The sequence below is a fragment of the Lasioglossum baleicum genome, unplaced genomic scaffold (assembly GCF_051020765.1).
Source record: "Lasioglossum baleicum unplaced genomic scaffold, iyLasBale1 scaffold0171, whole genome shotgun sequence".
Classification (NCBI taxonomy): domain Eukaryota; kingdom Metazoa; phylum Arthropoda; class Insecta; order Hymenoptera; family Halictidae; genus Lasioglossum; species Lasioglossum baleicum.
In genome coordinates this window covers 79,530-105,186 of record NW_027469231.1, presented here as the reverse complement: position 1 = coordinate 105,186, position 25,657 = coordinate 79,530, and the positions used below count along the sequence as shown (strand labels likewise).

The window sequence follows — 25,657 nt, the reverse complement described above, 5'->3', positions numbered from 1 at the left end:
CGCTGCAGCAAGTGTCTTGCTCAGTGTAAATGGCAAATTAGTAACATTTACTCCGGGAATACAGGGTATGACTCTTAGAATATGGGAATACGTCAAGCTATGGACTTAGCCGTTTGTCTCTCAAAGAAAGTGGTAAGGTTCTCGAAGGGTATGACCCTCGATCTTGTAAATAATACATGAAATTATGGTGCCTGTCACTATAATTCATACTAACTTTCTTCTCTGGACACGAAGCCGCACCCTCTATGCAGCTTAATAGCCTCTAGGAAGGTATGGCCTTCGGTAAAAATTTTTGACTCTATACCAACAGGTAACGGTCTGCTCCGTTTTCACTCCGTATATTAATATGAATACCGTGATATATGGTGTCATAGACCAATACTATACGGCGGATTTACTCCAGGCATAGCTGGCTTAATTTTCGGAATCACAGGATACGTAAAGATATTGACTTAGCCGTTCGACACTCAAAGAAGGTGGTAACGTTCCCGGAAGCTGACCCTAGAACTACTAAGTCATTCTGGAAATTATAGTGCCCATCATTAAAATGTATACTAATGTGCTTCTATGAACAGGAATATACACTCTCGATAGGGAGGTTTACATTCTCGGCGTGTATGGCTATCGGTAAGAGGTTTAACTGTATACAAATAAGTAGCGCTATACAACGGTATGTCGGTCTGCTTTAATATTCATTCCGAGAATTAATGTGTCCATTGCCAGTACGGTACGGGGCACTTACTCACAGATTGCCTATTTTGACTCTCGGAATCCTAGAGTACGTGAATCTATTAACTTAGCCGTTCGAATCCCAGAGAATGTTGTAACGTTCTAGAGTAGTTTGACTCTCGATTTTGCTATTCAGAGATGAAAATAAGGTCTCCGTCAGCTATAATAACTATTATTTTGTTTCCGTGAGCACAAAGCAAGACACTCGCTAGTTCGGTGTTCGATCTAGGACGATAAACAATTCGATAGAAGGTTTGACATTATACCAATTAGTAACGCTCCCATTAATTTGATAATCTACTTTAATATTCAAACCGTGAATTAAGGCGTATGTTTCCAATACTGTACAGCGGATTGTCTACCAAAATACCATGCTTGACTTACGGAATCACAGAATAGGTGAAGCTACTGATATAGACGGTCGACTCTCAAAGACAGTGGCAACGTTCTCGAACGTTTGGACCCCCATCATAGTAATTCATACGTGAAATTAAGGTGTCCGTCACTAAAATGCGTACTAATTTATTTCTGTGAAAACGATGAAATACTCTCGATACAGCGGGTAATATTCAGCGCAAGTAAGGCTTTCGACAAAAGGTTTGACTTTATATAAATTGGCAACGCCCTCAAACGGTTTGTCGCCCAACTAAAACATTCAAACCGTGTATTAAAGTGTCTATTGCCAAACCAGTTCAGCGCACATACTCCCGGAGTACGGTCGGACTCTCGGAATTGCAGCATAGGTGAAGCTACTGACGTAGATGTTCGCCTCTCACAGAATGTGGCATCGCCCACGAGCGGCATAACCCTCGATCATCTAATTCATACATGAAGTTAAGGTGCCCGTCATTGATAAGCATACGAATTCCTCTCTCTGAACACGAGCTTATGCTCTCGATGAAGTCAGTGAGGATCGCCGAACATAAGGCCTGCGGTAATACGATTGACTTTATACAAATTGCTAACGCTATCAAACGGTTTGACGCACTACTTTAGTGCACAAATCGTGAAGTAAGGTGTCTGCTTCCAATACTGATCAGCGGATTTATTCCCGTAATACCTCTTGCGCCTCCCCGTATCACTGGATTGGTGAAGCTATTGACATAGCTGTTAGAATATAATAGAAGCTGGTAACGGTTACGAACTGCTTCAACCACGATCTTCTAATTCACACATGCAGTTATTGTGCATGTCACTAAAATGACTACTTATTTCGTTCTCTATACACGACGTTACACTCTCGATATAGCGGTTTAGCTTCACGGAAGTTAAGGCCCTCTGTATAAAGTGTGACTCTGTACCAGTAGGTATAGTTCTACAACGATATGATTCAGTTCTGTACTATTTACACTGTCAATTATGGTGTCTGTTACCAGTGCTATACTGCGGATAGACTCTCGGTATTCCCGGTCAGACCCTCGGAATAATAGGGGCGCTGAAGCTATTGACTCAACAGCACGGCTCTAAAACTAGGTGCTAACAATCTTGCACAGATTAACACTAAATTTTGCTATTCGTACGTGAAGCTGAGGTGTCTGTCTGCTGAAATGTCTACTCATTTGTTTCCGTGAAAACTAAGATAGACACTCGTTGCAGCGGGGAAGTTTCTCGGTAGGAGATGTCAGAACTTTCGAAAACGATATTACATTCCTTAAAATCGAACGGCTAAGACAGTAGCTTCACCTATCACGTGACTCCGAGAGTCGTACCAGGTATTCCGGGAGTAAAACCACTTAGCAGTATTGGTTGTAGGCCCCGTAATTCACGGTTTGAATATCGAAATAGAGCGTCAAGCCGTTTCAGACCGATACCAGTTGCAATACAGTCAAACTTTTTAGAGAAGGCCTTACCTTCCGATATGCACAACGCGCAGTAAGTAGTGCCATGCTTAGTATTCACGGAAACAACCTAATAGATATTTTAGTACTCGGACAGTTTATTTTCATGTAGGTATGGAAAACCGAGTGTCAAACCGATCGGGATTGTTACAAGCATCTTCAAGAGTTGAATGTCTATGTCAATAGCTTCATCTATATTGTACTTTCGAGAATCAGACCATGTATTCCGGGAGTGAATTCAGGAACAGTATTGGCAGTAGACCCCTTATTTCATGGTATGGATATTAAAGTATATGTTCAAGCCGACGGAGAACGTTACAATTTGGAATAGTGTGAAACTTTTTGCCGAATACCATGCCTTGCGAGAATGAAACCCCCTGTAGCGAGAGAACAACTTAATGTTCACCAAAACAAGTAAGTGTGCATTGTAGCCGATGGGACACCTTAATTTTATGTACGACTGAATAGATCGTGAGTGTAACCGGTCGATAATGGTACCGTACTCCGAAAATAATCCCGCCGAGGAGTATTGGCAAGAAGCATCTTAATTCACGGTATAAATATTAAGGTACAGAGTCAAGCCGCTGTTGAATAATACTTATTGGTATATAGTCAAGCTTCTTACAGGTGGCCTTACCTCCCAAGGAACAATCCCGCTGTGTAGAGAGTATTACTAATTAGCGAAGCAAATTAGTATACATCCTAGTGTAGCGCACCTTAATTTCATGTATGGCTTTGAAGATCGAGGGCCAAACCATTCGAGAACCTTACAGCCTTCTTTGTGAATCGGACGGCTGGTCAATCGCTACATCTATTATGTGATTCCGAATGTCGCACATGGTATTCCGGGTGAAATGCCGCTATACAGTATTGGCATTAATCACCGTATGTCACGGCTTGAATATTGAAGCCAGAGCCAAACAATTTGAGAACGTCACCTATTGGTACCTAGTCAATCTTTTACCGCAAGCTTTACCTGCGGATAATCTAACACGCTGTATCGAGAGTATGACATCGTGTTCAGTGGACCAAATTACTATACATTTTAGTGACGGGCACCTTAACTTCATGAATGAATTCGAATATCGAGTGTCAACCCGTTGGAAATCGTTACCAGTTCCGTTGGAATCGAACGGCAATGCAATAGCTTCACCTCTCCCATGAATTCGAGAGTTGAACCAGGTATTCCGGGAGTATATCCGCTGGAAACTTTTGCAACAAACACCTTCATTCACGGCTTGAAAATTAAAGTAGAGCATCGGACCGTTTGAGTCCGTTACCAATTGGTTTATAGTAAAAACGTTTTACCGAAGGCCTTACCTTCCGCGAACCCCACCCGCTTCATCGAGCGTATAACTTCTTGATGAGAGGAAGCAATTGGTATCCGTTTTAGTGACGGGCACATTAACCTCATGTATAAATTAGAAGATCGGGTGTCTAACCGTTCTACAACTTTACAACCTTCTGTGTGAGACGAACGGCTAAGTAAATAACCTCAATAACCCTGTGATTCCGTGAGTCAAACCCTGGATACCGAGATTAAATCCGCTGAAAAGTGTTGGCAATAGTCAGCTCATTTTACGGCATGGAAACCAAAGTAGAAAGTATAACCGTTTGAGGCCTTTACCAACTGGTATAACGTCATACTCTTCTTCGCATACTTTACCTCCCGAGAACATGAGTCGCAGTATCGTGGGTATAATATTCCCTTCAGTGAAACCAACGAGTATTCATTTCAGTGACGGGCACCTTAATTTCAAGTATAAATAATAAGATCAGGTGACAAACCGATCGAGACGGTTACCAGCTTCTTCGATAGTCGAAGGGTTGTGTCAATATTTTCACGCATAGATGTAATTCCGAGAGTCAAATCTTGCATTCCAGGAGTAAATCCGCTGTACTGAATCGACAGTGAACACCTTGTTTCCCGGTTTGTATATTAGAGTAGGGAGTCAATACGTTGGAGAATATTACCAAATGGTGTAAAGTCATGCTTTTGACAGAATACCTTACCTTCCTAGAACCTAACCCGCAGTTCCGAGTATCATGTTTAGGGCACACGTAAACAAATTGGTAAACATTTTAGCAGACGGACAGATCTTCTTCACGTATGAATAGCAAAATCGTGAGCCGAACCGTTGGAGAACGATCCCACCTTCATTGAAATATCACATCTAAATCACTGTCTACACCTATCCAGTGATTGCGAGAGTCAGACAACGTATTCTACGAGTAAGTGCGCTAAACAATATTGACAATGGACACACTAATTCGCGGTTTGAATGATACAGTATATTATAAATTGCTATAAAGTCAAAAGCACTACCGACGGCCGTACCACTCGCGAACCTCACAAGATTCATCGAGAGTATAACATCGTGTTCAGAGGATCATGTTGGTATTCGTTTCAGTGACTGGCACCTTCTCTTCATGTATGAATTAGTATATCGATGGTCAAACTGTTCTGGAACGTTCACACCGTCTTTGAAAGTCGAAGGAATAAGACAATAGCTCCACCTATCATGCGACTCCGAGAATCAAAGTAGGCACTCCTGGAGAAAATCCGCTGAACATTATTAGTAACAGACACCGTAATTCACGGTTTACATCTTAAATTAGAGCGTCAATTCAATTGAGAACGTAACGGATTGCTGTAAAGTCAATCGTTTTACCGAAGACCTTACCCTCTGAAAAACTAACCCGCTGTATCTAGAATATAGCATCGTGTTCAGAGGAACGAATTAGTATGACTTTTAGTGACAAGCACCTTGGTTACATGCTTCAATTAGAAGATTGAGTGTCAAACGCTTCGGGATGGTTAGCACATTCCTTCTAAGACGAACGGTTAAGTCAATAGCTACATCTATCCTGCGATTCCGAGAGACGATCCAGGTATTACCGGAGTATATCCGCTGCACAGCATTGGCAATAGACACCTTAATTCACGGTTTGCATATGAAAATAGCGCGTGAAACCATTTGAGAGCGTTACGACTCGGTATAAAGTCAAACGTTCTAACGGAGGCTCATACTTCCCCGATCCACACCCGCAGTATCGAGAGTACAACTTTATTTTAAAAAATATACAAATTAATACACATTTTAGTGGCGGACACATCAAGTTCATGTATGAACTAGATAAATGAATGTCTAGCCGTTCGATGTCGTTACCACCTCCTTTTAGAGTCGAACGGCTAAGCAAACAACTTCAACTATCAAGTGATTCTGAGCGTCTTACCAGGTATTCCGGGACACCATCATTTATGCACTACTGGCAATGGACACGCCAGTTCACGGTTGGAATATTAAAGTACAAACCAAACATTTGTAGAACGTTACATATTTGGATAATGTCAAAAGGTTTACAGAATACCATACCCTCCGAGAACTTCACCCGATGAATGCAGACTATTACTTCGTACTACGAGATACAAATTGCTATACATTGCAGAGAAGGGCACCTTAATACCGTGTATGAATGAGAATATCGGGGGTGAAAACGTTCGTGAACTTTACCACCATCACCGTGAAATCACGAATATAACACAATAGCTTCACCTATCCTGCGATTCCGAGACTCAAACCAGATATTCCTGGAGGAAGTTCGCTGTAGAGATCTGGCAATAGACACTTTAATTCGCGGTTTGAATATTACAGTAGAACGTGAATCGGTTTGAGAGCATACGAGTTGGTGTAATGTCAAACAATGCACCGAAGGCCTCAGCTTCCGCGAAACCTACCTGCCGCATTCAGAGAATAATTCCGTATTCAGAGTAGAAAATTGGTATTCATTTCAGTCACGGGCACGATAACTTCATGTACAAATTAGATTATTGGTGGTCAAGCCTCTCGATAACGTTGGCGCCTTCTCTGAGAAACGCTGGGCTAATTCAATGGCTTCACTTATCCTGTATTTCGGAGAGTCAAACCAGGAATTCCGGGAGTCTATCCGCTGGACAGTATTTGTAATTGACTACTTTATTCACGATATGAATATTAAGTTAACGAGTCAAACCGTCGCAGATCAATAACAATTGGTACAAAGTCATTCTTCGTAACCTATTCCTTGCATTCCGAGAACTCAAGTCGTCGTAGCTCTTGCCTTGCTTCGGATCACAGGAACGTACTTGTAGACATTTTAGCAGACGGACACCTTATCTTCATGAAAGAGTAGAATATTCGGGGGTCAAACCATTCCAGCACGTTCCCACATTCTTCGGGAGTCGAAAGGCTAAGCCAATAGCTTTACTTATCCTGTGACACGGAGAGTCAATCGGGATAAACCGAGAGTTAATCCGATGAAGAATTTTGGCAATAGACATCCTAATTCTCAGTGTGAATATCAAATTTCTGAGTCAAACCGATGACGGACGTTACGAATTTTTATAGAGTCAATCCGTTTAGCGACGATCGAACATTCCGAGAAACTAACCCAGTGTACCGAGAGTATAACTTTGTGTCCAAGGAACCAAATTAGTAAAGATTTTAGTGTCGTGTTTCTTAACTTCATGTATGAACTAGAAGGTAGAGTGTCGAGCGGATCGGGAACTTGACCACCTTCGTTGAAAATCCAACGGATAAATAAATAGCCTCACCTATTCCGTGATTCAGAGAGTAAAACCAGTCATTCCAGGAGTAAATACGCTATAAAGTATTTGCAATAGTCACCTCAATTCACGCTTTGCATAGTACAGTAGATCGTCTAACCGTTTCAGAGCGTTACCAATTGGTATTTAGTTCACGGGTTGAATATTATAGTGCAAAGCCAAACATTTGTAGAACGTTACATACTGGGATAATATCAAAAGATTTACAGAAAATCTTTCGAGAACATAACCCGAAGTATGTAGATTATCACTTCCTACGAGATACAAATTGGTATACATTGCAGAGAAGGGCACCTTAATACCATGTATGAATGAGAAGAACGAGGGTGAAAACGTTCGAGAACTTTACTACCTTCTTCGTGAAATCTCGAATATAACACAATAGCTGCAGCTATCCTGCGATTCCGGGAGTCAAACCAGGTATTCCGGGAGCCTATCCGCTGGACAGTATTGTTAATTGACAACTTAATTGGCGGTTGGAATATTTATGTTGAGCGCAAAACCGTTTGCAGAACATTACCTATTTGTATAGAATCAAACTTTTCACCGAAGGCCATAACTCCCGAGTAGTCCAACCCGCTGTAGGAAGTGCCATGCTTAGTGTTCATGGCAACATATAAGTTGACATATCTTAGGAGCGCAACAGAATTTCATGTATGAACAGAATTATTGAAAGTCAAACCTTTCGAGAGCGGTACCATCTTCTCATAGAGTCGAACGTACAATTCAACAGCTTCACCTATCCTGCTATTCCGACAGGCAAACCAGGTATGCCGGGTGTCAGTCCGCTGCACACTATTGGTAATGGACACCTTAATTCGAGGAATGAATATTAATGTAGAGAGTCAAACTGTTTACCAATTTGTATAAAGTGTTACCGTGTTACCGAAGACCTTACTCTCGGAAAACCTGTCCCGCTGAATCGAGAGTATAACTTCGTGTTCAAAGAAGGAAGTTAGTATTCACTTCAGTAACATGTACCTTATCTTCATGTACTAATTAGAAGATCGATTGTGAAACCGTTCGAGAACGTTATCAACATCCTTGGGAGTCGAACGGCTATGTCAATAGCTTGACCTACCATGAGATTCGGAAGGGCAATCCAGCTTTTCCGGGTGTGAACGCGCTAAACACTATGGGCAACAGACACCCTAATTCACGATTAGAGTATTAAAGCAGGCAGTCAAGCCATTTTGTAACTTTACCTATTCGGGTAGTGTTAAATGTTTTACAGAATGCCTTACCCTCAGAAGAACTGACCCCATAAATCCAGCGTATAACACCGCGTTCAGAGGTACGAACTATTATTCAATTTAGTAACGAGAACCTTAATTTCATGCAGGAATCAGAAGGTCGAGGGTCAAGCCGATCGAGAAGGTTACCACCTTCTTTGAGATTCAAACAGTTAGTCAATAAGTTAATACATTCTGTGAATCAGAGAGTGGAACGAGATATTCTGGGAGTAAATGCGCTGTACAGTATTGGCAGTAGACAAATTAAGTCACGGATTGGAAATTAAAATGGAGCGTCAAACCGTGTGAGAACGTTACTTATTGCTATAAAGTCAAACGTTTTACCGAAGACCATACCCTCGTAAAAACTAACCGGCTGTATCAAGAGTATAACTTCGTGATCAGATAAAGAAATTAGTATTCGTTTCAGTGACAGGCATATTAATGTGATGTATGAAGTGGATGATCGAGGGTCAGACCGTTCGATACCGTTGTCAACATTTTTGAGAATCGAACGTCTAGGTCAATAGCGTCACTTATCCTGTGAGTCCGAGTACCACCCCAGGTAATCCGAAGGTAAATACGTTGGCGAGTACAGGCAGTGGACATGTCAATTCACGGTTTGATGATTAAAGTACACAGTCCAACATTTGTAGAACTTTGCATATTGGTATAATCACAAAAGTTTGACCAAAGTCCTTACCCTCCGGTAACATATTCCGCGATACCGAGAGTATAACTACGTAATGAGAGATACAAATTAGTATACATTTTAGTAACTGGCACCTTAACTTCACGTACGAGTTAGATGATCAATTGTCAAACTGTTCGAGAACAGGATAGCTTCACCTATCCTGTAATTCCGAGAGTCAACTCCGGTATTTAACGAGTAAATCCGTTGAACAGTTTTGGAAATTGACACATTAATTGACTGTCTGAATATATATCTAGGGAGTCAAACGGTTGGAGAACATTACCAATTCCAGAGTCATGCCTTTTTTGAATACCTTATCTTCCGATATCCAATCCTGGTGTAACGAGCGTCCTGCTATATGTAAACAGAAACAGATTAGTAGGCATTTTGGGGGACGGACAACACATGCTTTTGAAAAATATCAACATCGAGAATCAATGCGTTCCAGAACGTTACCACCTTCTTCGAGATTCGTGCGGCTAAGTCATTAGCTTCACTTATCCTGTGATCCGTAAAGTCAATCCAGGTATTGCGGGAGTAAATGAGCAGTACAGTATCAGCAATAGAAACCTTAATTCTCGGTTTGAATATTAAAGTACACTGTCGCACCGATTGAGAACGCAATCATTTATACAAAAGTCAAAATTCTGAACGAAGAATTTACCTTCCGCGAGACGTTCCCGCGACATAGAAAGTATAATTTCGTGATCAGAGAAAGAAATTTGTAACCATATCAGTGACGGGCACCTAGTTTTCGTGTACCAATTGGAAGATCGTATGTCAAATCATTCAAAATAGATATCACCTATTTTTAGATTCGAACCGCTGAGTCAACAGCTTCAGCCGTAGATGTGATTCCAAGCGTCAGGCCCGGTATTTCAGGAGTAAAACCGCTGAACGGTATTGGCGATAAAAACATTAATACACCGCATGAGTATTAAGGTAGAGAGCCAAACCGCCGGTGAACATTACAGGTAGGTATAAAGTCATACTTTTCACAGATTACCTTATGTTCCGAGAACAAAACTGGCAGCAGGGTGTATGTTGCTTCGTGTATAGGGAAGCAAATTAGTATACATTTGAATGGCGGGATCCATAATTACATGAATGGATAACTAGATCGAGTGTCAAACATTAATGCAGTGCATCAAACCGTTGTAGAGCATTACATATTTGTATAAGGTCAAAAGCTTTACCGAAGAGCTAACCATCCGCGAAGCTAACCCTCTGTATCGAGCGTATAACTACGTGTTCAGAGAAGCAAGTTTGTATACACTTTCGTTACGGCTACATTATTATGATGTGTGAATTCGATGATCCAGGGAAAATGGGTTCGAGAATGTGACCACCTTCCTTCAGATTGGAACATCTACCAGAGTAGCTTCTTTGAGAGTCGAACGGACATGTCAGTTGCTTCAGCTATCCTGTGACTCCGAGAGTGACACCGTGTATTCCAGCAGTAAGTACGATCAACAGTTATGGAAATAGACACCTTAATTCACGCTATGAATATTAAAGTAGAGAGTCAGACCGCGGAAGAATGTAACGTATTTGTATAAAGTCGAACTCTTTCCCGAAGGCCTAACCTCCAGATGTGCTAACCCGCTGTATCGAGCGTATAACACCGTGTTCAGTGAAACAAATTACACATTTTTCTAATGGCGGGCACCATAAATTTATGTATGAATAAGAAGATCGAGCCTCAAACCGTTAGGGAACGTTATCACCTTCCTTGAATGTCATACTTCTAAGTCAATTGCAGCATCTATCCCTCGATTCCGAGAGGTAATTCAGGTATTCCAGGTGTAAATGCGAAGAACGGTATAGGTTTTACGGTTGGTCTCAAAATGTTTGACGCTATACCTTTCTATTCAAACCGTGTATTAGAGTGTCTATTGGCTGTACTGTTCAGCGCATTAACTCCAGGAATACCTGGATTGACTATCCGAATCCCTGGACTGGTGAAGCTATTGAATTAGCCGTTCGAATTTCAAAGTAGGCGGTATCTTTCTCGAATGCTTTAACGCCCCATTTTCTAATTCAATTAACATGAAGTTAACCTTCCCGACACTGAAATGAACACTAATTTCCGTCTGTGTACACGAGCTTACACTCTCGATGAAGCCTGTTAGGCTCACGCAAGGGAAGGCCTTCTGTTAAACGTTCGACCATATACGAATTTGTAACGCTCTCGAAGGGTTTGACACTGCACTGTAATATTCAAACCCCGAATTACGGCGTCATTTGCGAAAACTCTTCAGCGGACTTTCTCCCTGTTTTGCCGTGTTGACTCTCAGAATCTCGGGATAGGTGAAGCTATTGACTTAGCTGTTCCCCTCTCAAAGAAGGTGGCAACGTTCTGGAACTGGTTGACACTCGATCGTCTAATTCATGTATGAAACTAATATTCTCGTCAGTACATGTATACCAGTTCGTACTTCTGAACACTGTGTTATACTGTGGATACAGCTTGTCAGCTTTTCGGTGGGTATGGCACTCTGTAAGAAGTTTAACCCTACACGAATAGGTAATGCTCTACAACGGCTCGACGGCCAGCTTTAATGTTCATACCGTGTATAGAGGTGTCTATTGTCAATACTTTAAAGAGAATTTACACCCAGAATATCTGGCTTGACACTCGGAAACAAAGGATATGGGAAGATATTGACCTAGCCCTTGGACTACCAAGGAAAATGGTAACGTCCTAGAACGGATTGCCCCTCGACCTTCCAATTCATGCTTGAAGTTAAGGTGCCCGCTACTAAAATGTATACTAATATGTGTCTTTGATTACGAAGTTATACTCTTGATACCGCGGATTAGGTTCTCGGAGGGTAAGGTCTTCGGTAAAACTTTTTATATTATCCCAATTGGTAACATTCTACAAATGATAGACTCTGTAGTTTACGATTCAAACCGTGAATTAAGATGTCCACCGCCTTACCGTGTACAGCTTATCGTGTTCCGTAATACCTGATTTGGTTATCGGAATAACAGGATAAGTGAAACTATTGACTTAGCGGTTCGAACATCAAAGAAGGAGGAAACGTTCGCGAGCGGTTTGACACGCGGTCTTCTTACTCATCTTGAAATTGAGGTTCGCGTCTGTTAAAATATATACTAATTTGTTTCCCTGAACACGAAGTATTATCAACGATACAGCGGATTGTGATCTCGGAAGGTAAGGTAATCGGCAAGGAGTATGGTGTAATATCAATTGGTAACGCTCACAAACGGTTTGAGGCTCTACCCTAATATTCAAACCACGAACTAATGTGCCTATTGCCAATACTTTTCATCGGCTGTACGCCTGGAATGTCTGGTTGCACTCTCGGAAACCCAGGATAGGTTGAGCTATTGACTGAGTCTTTCGACCCTCATAGATGGTGGCAACGTTCTCGAACGATTCGATCGTCGATCTTCTAATACATACATGAAATTAAGGTGCCCGTCACTGAAATGTATTGTCATTTGTATTTCTGATTACGAAGTAATACTCTCGATACCGGCGGTTTAGGTGCTCGTAAGGTATATTCCTCGCTAAATCTTCTGACATTATACCAATTTGTAACGTTCAACAAATGTTAGACTCTGTAGTCTAACATTCAAACCGTGAATTAAGAAGTCCACTACCTTTACTGTACACGGATTGACACGCGGAGTACCTGGTTTGGCTATCGGAATAGCAGGAGAGGTGAAGCTATTGACTTCGCCGTTCGACTCTCAACGAAAATGGGATCGTTCTCGGTCGGCTTGACTCGCAGTAATTCTATTCATACGTGAAAATAATGTGAACTTCGGCTATAATTTATAATAATATATTACCGTGAACAATAAGTAAGACGCTTGCTACAGAGGGAAAGATTCTCTTAAAGTAAGGTATTCGGTAAGTAGATTGATTTTATGCGAATAAGTAATTTTCTTCGACGGTTTGACTCTTTACTGTAACATACGCACGGTGAATTACGGCGTCTATTACCAATACTCTCCGGCGGATTTACTCCTGGAATACCTGGTTTGATTATCTGAATCACAAGTACAGGTGAAACTATTGTCCTAGTTGTGACATTCTCAAAGGAGGTGGTAACGTCCTGGAAAGGTTTGCCTCTCGATATTATCATTCATAGTTGAAATTAGGATGCCAGTCACTATAATGTATACTTACATGTTTCTCTTATTACGAAGTTATTCCCTCGATGCCGCGGGTTATTTTTTCTGAGGGTAAGGTCTACGGTAAAGCGCTTCACTTCATAGCAATTGGTAACGTTCATAAACAGATTGACGCTCTATCTTATTATTGAAACTGTGACTTAAGGTGTCTATTGCCAATACAATTCAGCGGATTTGCACCCGGAATTCCTGGTTTGATTCACGGAATCTAGTGATAGCTGATGCTATTGACTTATCCGTTCTAACCTGAAAGAGGGTGGTATCATTCTCGAACTGCTTGACGATCAATCTTCTAAATCAATAATGAAGTTCTGGTGCCCATCACTGAAACGAATACTAATTTCAATCTCTGATGACGAAGTTATTGCGTCGATACACCCGGTTAATTTTATTGGAGGGTATGGTCTTCTGTTAAGCATTTGACTGTATAGCAATTTGTAACGTTCTCAAGCGGATTGACGCGCTATTTTAATATTGATACCGTGCTGTACGGTGTCTATTGCCAATACTGTTCAGCGGATTTAATGAAGGTGCCCGTCACTATTGTGTATAATAATTTCCTTCCATCATCACGAAGTTATACTCTCGATACGGCAGGATAGCTGCACGGAAGGCAAAGCTTTCGGTAAACAGTTTGCCTGTACACTAATAGGTAAAGTGCGACAACAGTTTGATGCTATTGTTAATTATTCGAACAGTGAATTAAGGTGTTTGTTGCCAATCCTGTACAGCGGATTTACTCCGGGATTGCCTGGTTTACGCCTTGCAAACACTGGATAAGTGAAGCTATTGGCTTAGCCGTTCAAATCTCGAAATGGTAGGTAACGTTCTCGAAATGTTTGACCTCCTATCATCTAATTCATACATAAAATTAACGTTCCGCCACTGAAATGCATAACATTATGTGCCTCTAAAGAGGAAGTTATGCAACCGATACGGTGGGATAGCATCCCAGATTGTAAGGACTTCGATAAAACGAATGGTCTCCTACCAATCGGTTACGTTCTCTGTTTGTCTCTCTACTTTTATGTTCAAACTGTGTAGTGAGGTGTCTATTGCCAATACTGTACAGCAGATTTACTCCCCGTTTATCTCGATTGACTCTCACAAGCACTGCATAGGTGTAACTATTGACTTAGGCGTTCGTCTCTGACGGAAGGTGGCAATGTTCTCGAGCGGATAGATACTCCATCATTTAATTTGAACGTGAAGATAAGGAGCCCGTCACTGAAATGAATACTAATTTCCTTCTCTGAACACGAACTTATGCTATCGATACACCGGGTTAATTTTTTCGGTGGGTAAGGTCTTCGGTAAAATGTTTGACTGTATACGAACAGCTAACGTGCTACAACGGTTTCACGCACCTATTTAAAATTGGAACAGTGAACCAAGGTGTATTTGGCAACATTGCTCAACGAATTTACTCCAGGAATGTGTTGTTGGACTTTCGCAATCAGACGATACATGATGCTCTTGCCTTAGCTGTGCCGCACGCAACAAACATGATAACACTTTGGAACGGTTTCACCGGCTACCTTATATTTCCCTCATGAAATTATCGTGTCATTCACTAAAATGAGTAGCAATGCCTTTGTCCGGACACGAAATTATACCCTCGAAACGGTGGGACTGGTATACTGGGGGTATGGTTTCTGTAAATAGTTTGACACTACACCAATATGTATCGCCCTACAGCGGTTTGACGTCCAGCTTTAATATTCAATCCCTAAATTAATGTGTTAATTTCCAATAATGTACAGGGCATTTACTCCAGGAATACCTGCTTTGACTATCGGAATCACAGGATCGGTGAAACGATTATCTTATCCGTCCGATTTTAAGGAATGTGGTACCGATCTCGAATGGTTCAACCCACGATGCTACAATTCATACAAGAAATTGAGGTGCCCGACACTAGAATGTATAGTAGTATGCTTTTCTAAACATGATGTTATACTCTCGATTCAGCGGGATATCTTATCGGAGGGTGTGGTCCTCGGTAAAACTTTTGACTTTATATATATTGGTAACGTTCTCATACGGTTTGACGCTCTATATATAATATTCAAAAAGTGAATTAAGTTGTCTATTACTAATACTGTTCACCGTATTTACTCCCGGAAAGCATGGTCTGACTCTCCGAACCGCAGGATAGGTGAAGCTATTGTTTTATACATGCGATTTCAAGACGAAGGCGGCAACGTTCAAGAACGGTTCCACCCTCCATCTCCTCAATCATACATGAAATCAAGGTGCCCTTCACTGCAATGTATACTAATTTGTACTTCTGAGGACGAAGGAATACTCTAATTACATCGGGTTAAGGTTGGTACCCGGTACCCGTCCGGGAGGATAAGGCTTTGTTAGAAACTTTTGACACTATCCCAATATGTATCGGTATACAAATATCTTACTGTGTATTTTATTATTCTAACCGTGAACTAAGGTTAGTAGTGTACAATTGCCAGTAGTGTACAGAGGATTGACTCCCGGTATACCCAATTTGACCCTCCGAATCACAGGACAGGTGAAACTGTAAACTTAGCCGTTCAACCCTTAGAGAAGGTGGTAACGTTCTCGAACGGTTTTATCTTCCATCTTTTAATGCATTCATGAAGTTAAGGTGCTCGTCACTAAAATGTAGAATAATGTGTTTCCCTAAACACGTAGCTATACTTTCGAAGCGGCGGGTCAGATTCTTGAACGTTAAGGCCATCGGTAAAGAGTTTTACTTGCTACCAAACGGTATCATTGAATCTTAGCCCACGATGTGAATATTATAGAACAGAGTCAAAACGCTAGAGAACGCTAACAATTGCTATAATGTCATACTTCATACCGGATACCTTACCATTCGAGATAATAGCCCGCTGTATCGTGGGTATAACTGCGAGTTCAGGGAAAGAAATTAGTGGACATTTTTCCAGGCGGACACCCTGATTCTATGTATGAATTAGAAGATCGGGGGTCGAACCGTTCCAGATTGTTACCACTTTCTTTGAGTGTCCAACGGCTGAGTCAATAGCTTCACCTATCTTGTGATTCCGAAAGTAAAACCAGGCGTCCCGCGAGTAAATCCACTGATCAGTTTTGGCAATAGACATGTTTATTCACGGTTTGAATATTAATGTATTGCGTCCAACCGTTTGAGATCGTTACCAATCGGTATGATGACAATTGTTTTACCGGAGACCTTACCTTGAGAGAACCTAAGTCCCTGTTCCCACTGTCTTATTTGTCATTCACGGAAACAAATTAGCAGACATTTTATCGGAAGCACACCTTATTTTAATGTATGAACAGAATTACCGAGAGTCAAACCGTTTGAGGGCGATCCCTTCTCCTTTGATAGTCGAACGGATGACTTAGTAGCTTGACCTATCCTGTCAATCCGATAGTCAAACTAGGTATTCCGGTAGTCAATACGCTGTACACTATAGGCACTGTATACCTTAATTCACGGCCTGAATATTAAAGTACACAGTCTAAGCTTCGTAGAACGTGACCTATTGGTTTAATGCTAAAAGCTTAATCGAAAGTCTCACCATCCGAGAACCTATCCCGCACCATCGAGAGTATAACCTCGTGTTCAGAAAAGCAAATTAGTCTTCATTTCAGTGACGGGTACCTTATCTTCATGTATAAATTACAAGATGAAGGGTAAAACCGAACGGTAACGTTATCACCATCTTTGAGTGTCGTATGGCTAAGTCAAATGCATCGCATGTATGAATTACTGGATCGAGAGTCAAACCATTTGAGAACATTACCACCTACTCTGAAAGACGTACGGTTACGTCAATGTCTTCGCCTACCCTGTGATTCGGAGAGGCCATCCAGGCATTCCGGGAGTAACTCCGCTGAACAGTATTGGTAATGGACACATTAATTAGCAGTGTCAATATTAAAGCAGACCATGAACCAGTTATAGGACGTTACCTCTTGCTATAGAGTCAAACACATTACCGATAGGCTAACCTTCGGGAAAGCTAACGTGCCATTTCGAGAGTATAACTTCGTACTCAGAGGCCGAAATTAGTATCCATTTGAGTGAATAGCACCTTAGCTTCAAGTTCGAATTAAAAGATGGAAGGTCAAAGAGCTCGGGAGCGTTGGCATTTTATGCGAGTGATGAACAGCGACGTCAATAGCTTAACACGATCCTGCGATTCCGAGAGTCAAACCAGGTGTTCCGGGAGTAAATTCGCTGAACCGGTTAGGCAATTTACAAGTTACTCTACGGATTGAATATTAAAGTAGAGCGTCAAGCCGTTTTAGAGAGTTGCCAATTCGCATAAAGTCAAACACTTTAACGATAGACTTATGTTCGGAGAAGCTAAACTGCCGTTTCAAAAGTATAACTTCGTGTTCAGAGAAGGAGGATAGTGTTCATTTCAGTGGCGGGCACATTAACATCATGCATGATTTGGATGACAGAAGTCATGCCGCCCTATATCGTTGCGACCATCTCAGAGTGACGAACAGCTAAGTCAGTAGCATCACCTCCCCTGTCATACCGATAGTCAAACCACATATTCCGATAGACAATCCGCTGTAGAGTATTGACAGTGGACACCTTAATTCCTGTTATGAAAATTAAGGCGGAGAGTCAAAATGTCGGCGGACATGATCAATTGGTATAAAGTCATTCTTGATATCCAATACCTTGCTTTCCGAGAACAAACTCGCCGTCGGAAGTGTCATGCTGATTGTTCGCGCAAAAAGAAATCAGTAAACATTTCGGCGGTGTGACACCTTATTTTCGTGTCTGAGTAGTAAAATCGAGAGTCAGGCAGTTGGCGATCGTTACCAGCCATCGTCAAAGACGCACAGCTAAGCCGATATCTACACGTATCCTGTGATACCATGTGTAAAGCCTAGTGTACCGGCATTAAATCCTCTGAACAGTATTGACGATACGTACCATCAATGGCGGCAGGAACATCAATGTTGTGAGTCAAACAGTCGGAGAACACTACCAATTGGTATAAGGACATTCTTTTTTCCCAACACCATACCGACCGAGAGACCCCCCCCCGCAGGGGCTGCGGTGGGCCTTCTGGTCCATTTGCAGTATGGGTATGACGAACCCACGGTACCCGAGTCGGCCGAACCTAGGCCGAGGTGAGCAAGCACCTCATTCAGGAAGTAAGGTGTCTTTACGAGGGGTATGACCGGTACGGCCCTGCATTCACTGGTACCTCGGGAACCGGTTCGAGCCCTGGGGAGGGCGGGCCTTGGTCCGTCCTCCCCGCCGGTTGCTTGGGTTGGCCTCGAGGGGGCAGTGGTAAGCCCATTTCGGGGGTTAGGGGGGCCCGTCTTCGGACGATGGGACCCTCCACGGGTGAGCTGGGTGAGATCATCTTGGGTACTGGCCAGCAAAGTCAGTATGGATTTAGAAAAGTTCCGGCCAAAGCAAGGTTGGCGCGTAGGGCTTGCAGCCTGCGGGCTAATTGGTAGGTGCGTAGTAAGGTGAGCCACGCACTGCGCTGATTGTGCGTATACCAATCCCGCGTCCATGGGGGCCGTGTCGATAAGCCCTAGGGCTGGAAAGGCACGTAAAGTCTGCGACACACGTTGACCGAGAACCCAATCCACTATAGCAATGGTCTAGCTCCGTTTTCACGTGATCACATCAGTACACATTTTAGCAGAGAGGCACATTATTTTCATGTATACATAAGGAGATCGCGAGTCAATCCGACTGAGAACGATATAAACCGCTGCTTAGTGTTCAAGGAAACAAATTAGTAGAATCTTTAGCATACGGACACTTCAATTGCATGTATCAATAGGAAGATGGAGGGTCAAATCATCCGAGAAAGTTACCACCTCTTTTGAGAGTCGCATGGCTAAGGCAATACCTTCACCACACCTGCGAATTCGATAAACATACCATGAATTCCGGGATAACATCCGCTGATCAGTATTGGCAATAGACAACATTTATTCGCGGTACGAATATTAAAGTAGAGCTGCAAACCGTAGGAGAACATTTCCAAATGGTATGACGACAAAGTTCTTAGCGGACGCCTTATTTTCCGGGAACCTAACACGGTGTATCGAGGGTATAAATTCGTATTTATATAAGAATATTTGTATTCATTTTGGGGACGGGCACCTTAATCTCATGGATGACTATGGAGATTGCCAATCAATCCGTTCGAGAACGTTATTGCCAACTTTGAGAATCGCACAAATACGTCAGTACCTTCACCGATCCTGATATTCCGATAGTTGAACCAGGTATTCCCGGAGGAAATCCTCTGAGCAGTATTGGCAAGACAAGTCTTAATTCGCGGTTTGAATATTACAGTAGAACGTCAAAACGTTACTGGACTTTACGAATTGGTTTAAAGTAATTTCTCTTTGTTTAAACAACACCTTACCTTCCAAGAACATACCCCGTTATAGCGAGGGTATTGCTTCGAGCTCACGGAAGCCAATTATTAGACGTTTTAGCAGACGAACGAGTAATTCTTTTGTATGAATAGGAAAGTAGAGAGTCATTACTTCCGATAATGTTCCTACCGTCTTTGAGAGTCGAACGTCTAAGTCATTGACTTCACATATCCTGTGATTCGGAGCGGCAGCCAGGCATTCCGGAGTAAATCCGCTGTACAGTGTTGGTATTGGAATCCCTAGAGACCTCTAAGCCGCTTATTGACTCTTGCATTCATCCCAATTGTTTAAGCATGGTCTCATGGGTCGCGAGTAGTTTATCTAATGCGCTTTCGGTTACTTGGTCTTTAGACATTTTGAAAGTTTTTTTTTTTTCCTTTACCTCGGTTCTCTGCAAGTTCCCTGAAGGTGCGACCATGGACCGGTTTTCTTCTTGCTCCGTAGAGAAAGTTTTTCCGTTGCTCCTCAGGTGGATTTGCTGGTATTTGACGTATCATATCCTGGCAGGATCGCCAATTTTGTCACGGGGAAATACGTGGCAAGTACTGAAATAAAAGATAAATAGGCGGGTCTTCAACCTAGGTAGAAGAGCCCCGTTTCTAAAGGGAACTATGCTTCATATATTAATACTTATTTCGTAAAATAAGTGTAATACCGATGTTGAATAGTTTTAAATATTTAACGTAAGTATTCAGGATAGGTATACGAATGCAGGAACGTTCCGTTTGAGGTATAATATGGAACTGATTTATTCGTTTGTGCTCGGTTTTTACACTGTAATTTTCTGGTTGAGTAGGCGGTTTCTAGCCACGTGTCATCTGGTTTTGGCTGATTTTGCTACGGTTGCTGTCTGGGCGATGCGTCTAGTGATGCGTCGGCTGGAGTTTGGCTGGCGTCACATCCCTCCCCCCTTCTTTGATTGTGCTTCACTCCTGTGAAGCGTACGATCTCGGGTTTGATTTGGAAGATTGATCCTTCTTCCTGTTCTAGGTCTTGGAAGGTCACCCATGATCTTCGTAGAATCGGTGTGGGTACTGGTATTACGGTGTTGGTGCTTGCAGGTATCATGATTTGGTTGTTGTTACAAAATATATTTATGCATAAATAGGTATGCAATGCTTTAGTAATCCTGTCTTATGCAAAGTGTAACCTGTGACTAATACTAATGATATCCATTCTATATGGGTGAGTATAGAGTATGATACATTGGTTAGTGTGATGAGTCTGTGTTGGGTTTGCATTTTATTGATTTGTTCATCTAATATTTCTAAATTGTGTTTGTAGTTATTGAAATTTGGTGTGACTTTAGGTATTATGGGTATTTCGTCTGATATGAATCCAGCTTTTTCTGTGTCTATGTTGTATGTGATAATGTAGTTGTTAATTCTTATAATTGCTTCTTTTTGTACTTCTCCTATTTTCATTGTGTTGTCTGCGTATGAAAGTGTGCAAGGGTGTTTGGCCGAAATTATACTAGGTTTTTCTAAGTGGAGCGTTTCGTGTATTGTGCATAAGGCCGAAGTCGTTATGCTATTTTCGGGTATTGTGATGAATTTGTTATTGGTTTTCATGGGTATGAATGTTATGTGATCTATCTTGAATATAGCCGTACTGCATTTTGATTTACATACATTTTCTTCTTCGCCGTATCGTACCAGTTGATTATATCTACAAACTAATCATATGCTGGTGGTTTTACATAGTGTTCACAATTGTTCATTGTCCATTGTTATGTGTGCGGATGTTCGTATTAACGCATATTCGTGGTTCAGTATTGGGGCCACGAATATTTCTCCTCATTTTTTGGGTACAGTGTAGTATTTTACAAGTTTCCATCGTTCTTCTTTAATATTGGAGTTTTAATTTGGTATATCATAGTGTCTTCTTTAGTTGCCAGAACTATTTCGCCAATATCGATTATCGATTGAAAGTTAAGTATAGTTGGTTCTATGAATTGATCATGGAAAGATATTAATTTCAACATCGTACTTATAAATGTATCTATAGGTATGAATATTGTGTGTATTATACCCTTTTTGCCAAATGTTAACATGAGGTAAATGTCATCAATTCTATTAGCTAGGTCCGACAATATTATTTCTATAATTAATAATGTTCCTTATTTTTTATTTGACCTATCCTTGTATCTCCTTGATTAATTCTATCTAATACGTGTTGTGATGCTACATCATGTATGAAACTTCTGATTAATGCTGTTTGGTTTTGTATATTTGAGAGAATGTATTCTGTCTGTAATAGAGTTTGTCTAGATTTTCAATCACAAGTTTCAGGTCAGTTTCGTCCAATGTTCCAAATAATGATTTAGATATGCTACCTATGGCGTTAATAAGTCCTCTTTTTGGTCTAAGGTGTAACAGTATTCGTGGTGTGACTAATCGTCGTTGGAGATTATTAACCATAGACGTTATAGTTTGATAGGCTGTAGTCTCGCAGTCGGTTTGTTGCTGTTTTCAGTATTCTTTTAGGTTGCGTTTGATGGTATATATTTGTCCCATAGTGTCAGTTAGTTCTTTTATGCTAAATATTAGTGTGATTTTTGTTTCCCTGTGATATGTGTACGCGGTTTCAATTTCTTCCGTTACTATTTGGCTGTTTTCTACCTCTTGAGTTATTAGGTCCTTCCCTTTGATTAATCGGATCAGGAATAATATGGTTCGATTCTCTTCTCGTGTACTGTAACTAGTTCATCATATATGAATATAACGTAATCAGAGGTTTTAACATCGAATATCTCGTACGATCCTAACCATTCCTTTTCGAGTTTATTAGCTTTCCTTACATTATGCAAAAGTACTAAGACTCATTTCATGTTACTATTTTACTATCTTGTGAAGCTTTATATTTATTTTTATTTTTCTCAGTTATATCGCATGTTCTAAGTATTCTAGATGTCTTTGTTTCCAAAGTTCTGCCAGAGTGTCTTTAGATAATTTAGGGGTAATTGCTACAGCAGAAGGTAGATTGGCTCGACTTCGTCTTCCGAATGTTGATTCAAATGGTGAATAACCTGTTCCTGCATGAATCGCGGTGTTGTAAGCTAGACTAATGTGTTTTAGTTTTTCGTCCCAATCATTTTGTTCTTAACCAATATTAGTTCTCAGCATGTCTTTTATCATTACATGAGCTCTTTCGAGACTACTATTGGACTATGGGTGGAAGCAGGTGGTTTTTATCTGCTTTATGTTAAACAAGTTTCCAAATTCTGTCATTAATTTACATATGAAAGTCTGTCCTTGGTCAGTTAGTATGTGTTTTGGGGAGGCAAATATGTATATGTAATGATCTAAGAGGGAGTTGATTATTGATGAAGCTTGTTGGTTCTTTAAGGGACCAGCTTTTTGTATTTTTTTAAACAGTCTTGTATTGAGAGTATAAACTGGTTTCCTGATTTGGTTCTTGGTAATGTTCCAATTATGTCGAGTCCTACTCTGTCGTTTGGTTTTCTGGTGTATCAGTGATGATTGCCTCTTCTCTTGGTCTTACCCTTGTTAGTTTGATGGTCTGACAGGTTTTTGCAGCTTCTTATGTATTCCGCTACATGTTTTTCTACGTTTTTCCAATAATATTTGCTTTGATTCGTTCAATCGTGCGGATTTCTCCTACATGCTGTTGTAAGTCGTGGGATTCCTTTGGGATTTGCTTGATTTCTACTTGATTAATTTCCTTTATATGTTCTGTTGCAAATTTTAGATTCATACCTTCATAATCTTTCATAAAGAATCTTAACATTAGTTGTATATTGATCAAGTCCAGTCTCCTGATGTCTTGATTGCCGAATTTTATTTTCTTCTGGTTTTGTTGCAGAGCCATGAGAGCATGTAATTTGAGTAACCAATCTTTTTCGCTATATGGTCCTAGGAGGTCGTAAGATACTTGGGTCCAGTATGGTTTGTTTGCTTCCAGTTTGATTAGCGTATTCTTGCTTGGTGATGTTTTCCAGTCTTCATATGCTTCGAGATGTTCATTTTCATCATCTATATTCATCATGGTTGATGGGCCTCCTTGTTCGACTGGTAGGGAATCCTCTATTACCTGTGGGTTTATTATTCGCATTTCGATGTTAACCATTTCGTCTTTCACTATTCGCGCCGGGAATAATCGTGATAATCCGGCTGCTACTACGTTATCTTTTCCTTTATTATATTCGATCTCATAGTCATATTCTTCTAGCCTCAATCTCCATCGCATGAGTCCTCGATGAAGGATCCTTGATATTATGTAACTATTTCAATGCCTGATGATCCGTTTGTATTATGAAGTGTCTTCCGAGTAAGTATTGGCGTAACCTTTTGATCGCCCAAACTATGGCTAGCAGCTCTTTTTCCATGGTAGTATAATTTCTTTCTGCGGAATTCAGGGCACGTGAGATGAAATTGCACAGATGTCCGTCCTGTGAGAGCACAGCTCCAAACCCTTCGTTGCTGGCATCCGTAGCCAGTACAAATGTCTTTTTAAATTCCGGGTATTGTAGTATAGGTTGCTCGCATAGTTTATTTTTCAAAGTGTTAAATGCTGATTGTTGTTCTTCCTTGCAGTGAAAGGATTAAAGGGGTTAAGATTGTTAGGTGTTTCGCAATTGTGGCGAAGTTTTTAATGAGTTTCCGATAGTATCCAACTAATCCGAGAAACGATTTTACCTTTCTTATATTTGTAGGATTGGGAAAATTTTTTATTTATTTTATCCTTTTGGGATTTGGTTTAATTCCGTCTTTGGTGATGATATGTCCTAGGTATTCGAGTTCGGGTTTCTGGAACTCACATTTTTCAGGCTGTATCTTCAGTCCAACTCCCTTCAGTCTGTTAAATACTATTGCTAGGTTGCGATTGTGTTCGTCTATAGTGTTCCCAAATATTACTGTATCGTCTAAATTTAGAAAACTGTATTTGTCAATCAGTCCTCGTAATGCGTTGTCCAGCATTCTTTGGAATGTGGCTGGCGCATTCTTTACACCGAAAGGCATTCTTTTGTAGTGAAAATGTCCGTCCGTCGTGCTGAAGCCAGTGTACCTTTTGTGGTTGAGGTTCATAGGTATTTGATTGAAGCCTGAAGAGTAGTCCAATGCACTGAAGAATTTAGTATTTCCTAGGTGGGCGAATATGTCATCGGCTTGCGGAAGTGGATATGCATCCTGATCGGTGATCTCGTTCAACTTCCGAAAGTTAATCACAATTCACCATTTTTGTTTGCCAGACGCATCAAGTTTTTTGGGCACTACCCAGACTGGTAGTTATAAGGTGAATCTGAATCTTCTATTATACCTTTGTTTAACATTTCTCTAATTTGGCTTTGGATCTCTTTTTTGTAGCATTCCGCAGTTTTGTATGCCTTAATATTGACGGGTCTGTCTGTTTTTACGAATATGTTGTGATCGGTTAGTGTGGTACAGGGTGAAGGTTCATTGTCAGTTGAAAAAATGTTACAACAAAAGCATATAATTTTCATAATAGGTTCTCTTAAACCTTCTTCAATGTGGTCGAGTCTAAGCTTGGTCAATATTTCTGTGATTTTGGGATTATCTGAGTCTATTTGTCTGTGATTCTCAATTTGAATATCATGCTCACCGTTATTAAAGAAACAAACACGAACAGGTTCATCGTTGAGCTTAACTACGTGGGTAACTGATCGTCTGCTGGGGACTCTCTGGGTGGTCGGAGTCGTCTGTAATTCAAAGACATCGTTATTAAGTTGGAGTTGCTTGTTACTTATTGTGTATTGACATTTTTCTAGAAAGGGTAAACCAATTATTCCGTCTTCTATCAATGGGAAGTTGTCCTCTACTATTAACAATTCGTGTGTTAAGTGCCTATCTTTTACCGGTGTGTAGCTAGAGATCTTGTATTTCGTGGAACCTAATTGAATTATTTTATCTTGTTCTAACTTTATCGGGTCTCTGACTAGTCCTCTCTTGATAAGGTTGGCTCCTGCTCCGGTGTCAATGAGAAATCTTCCTCGTCGGTGGGA

General features: G+C 41.0%; 1 pseudogene; it reads right to left on the bottom strand.

Annotated features, from left to right (window-relative positions):
* The window catches only part of LOC143220089 (cytochrome c oxidase subunit 1 pseudogene), a 79,727-nt pseudogene extending 55,844 nt beyond the window's left edge, over window positions 1-23,883 (bottom strand).
* Between the last annotated feature and the right edge of the window lie 1,774 nt (window positions 23,884-25,657).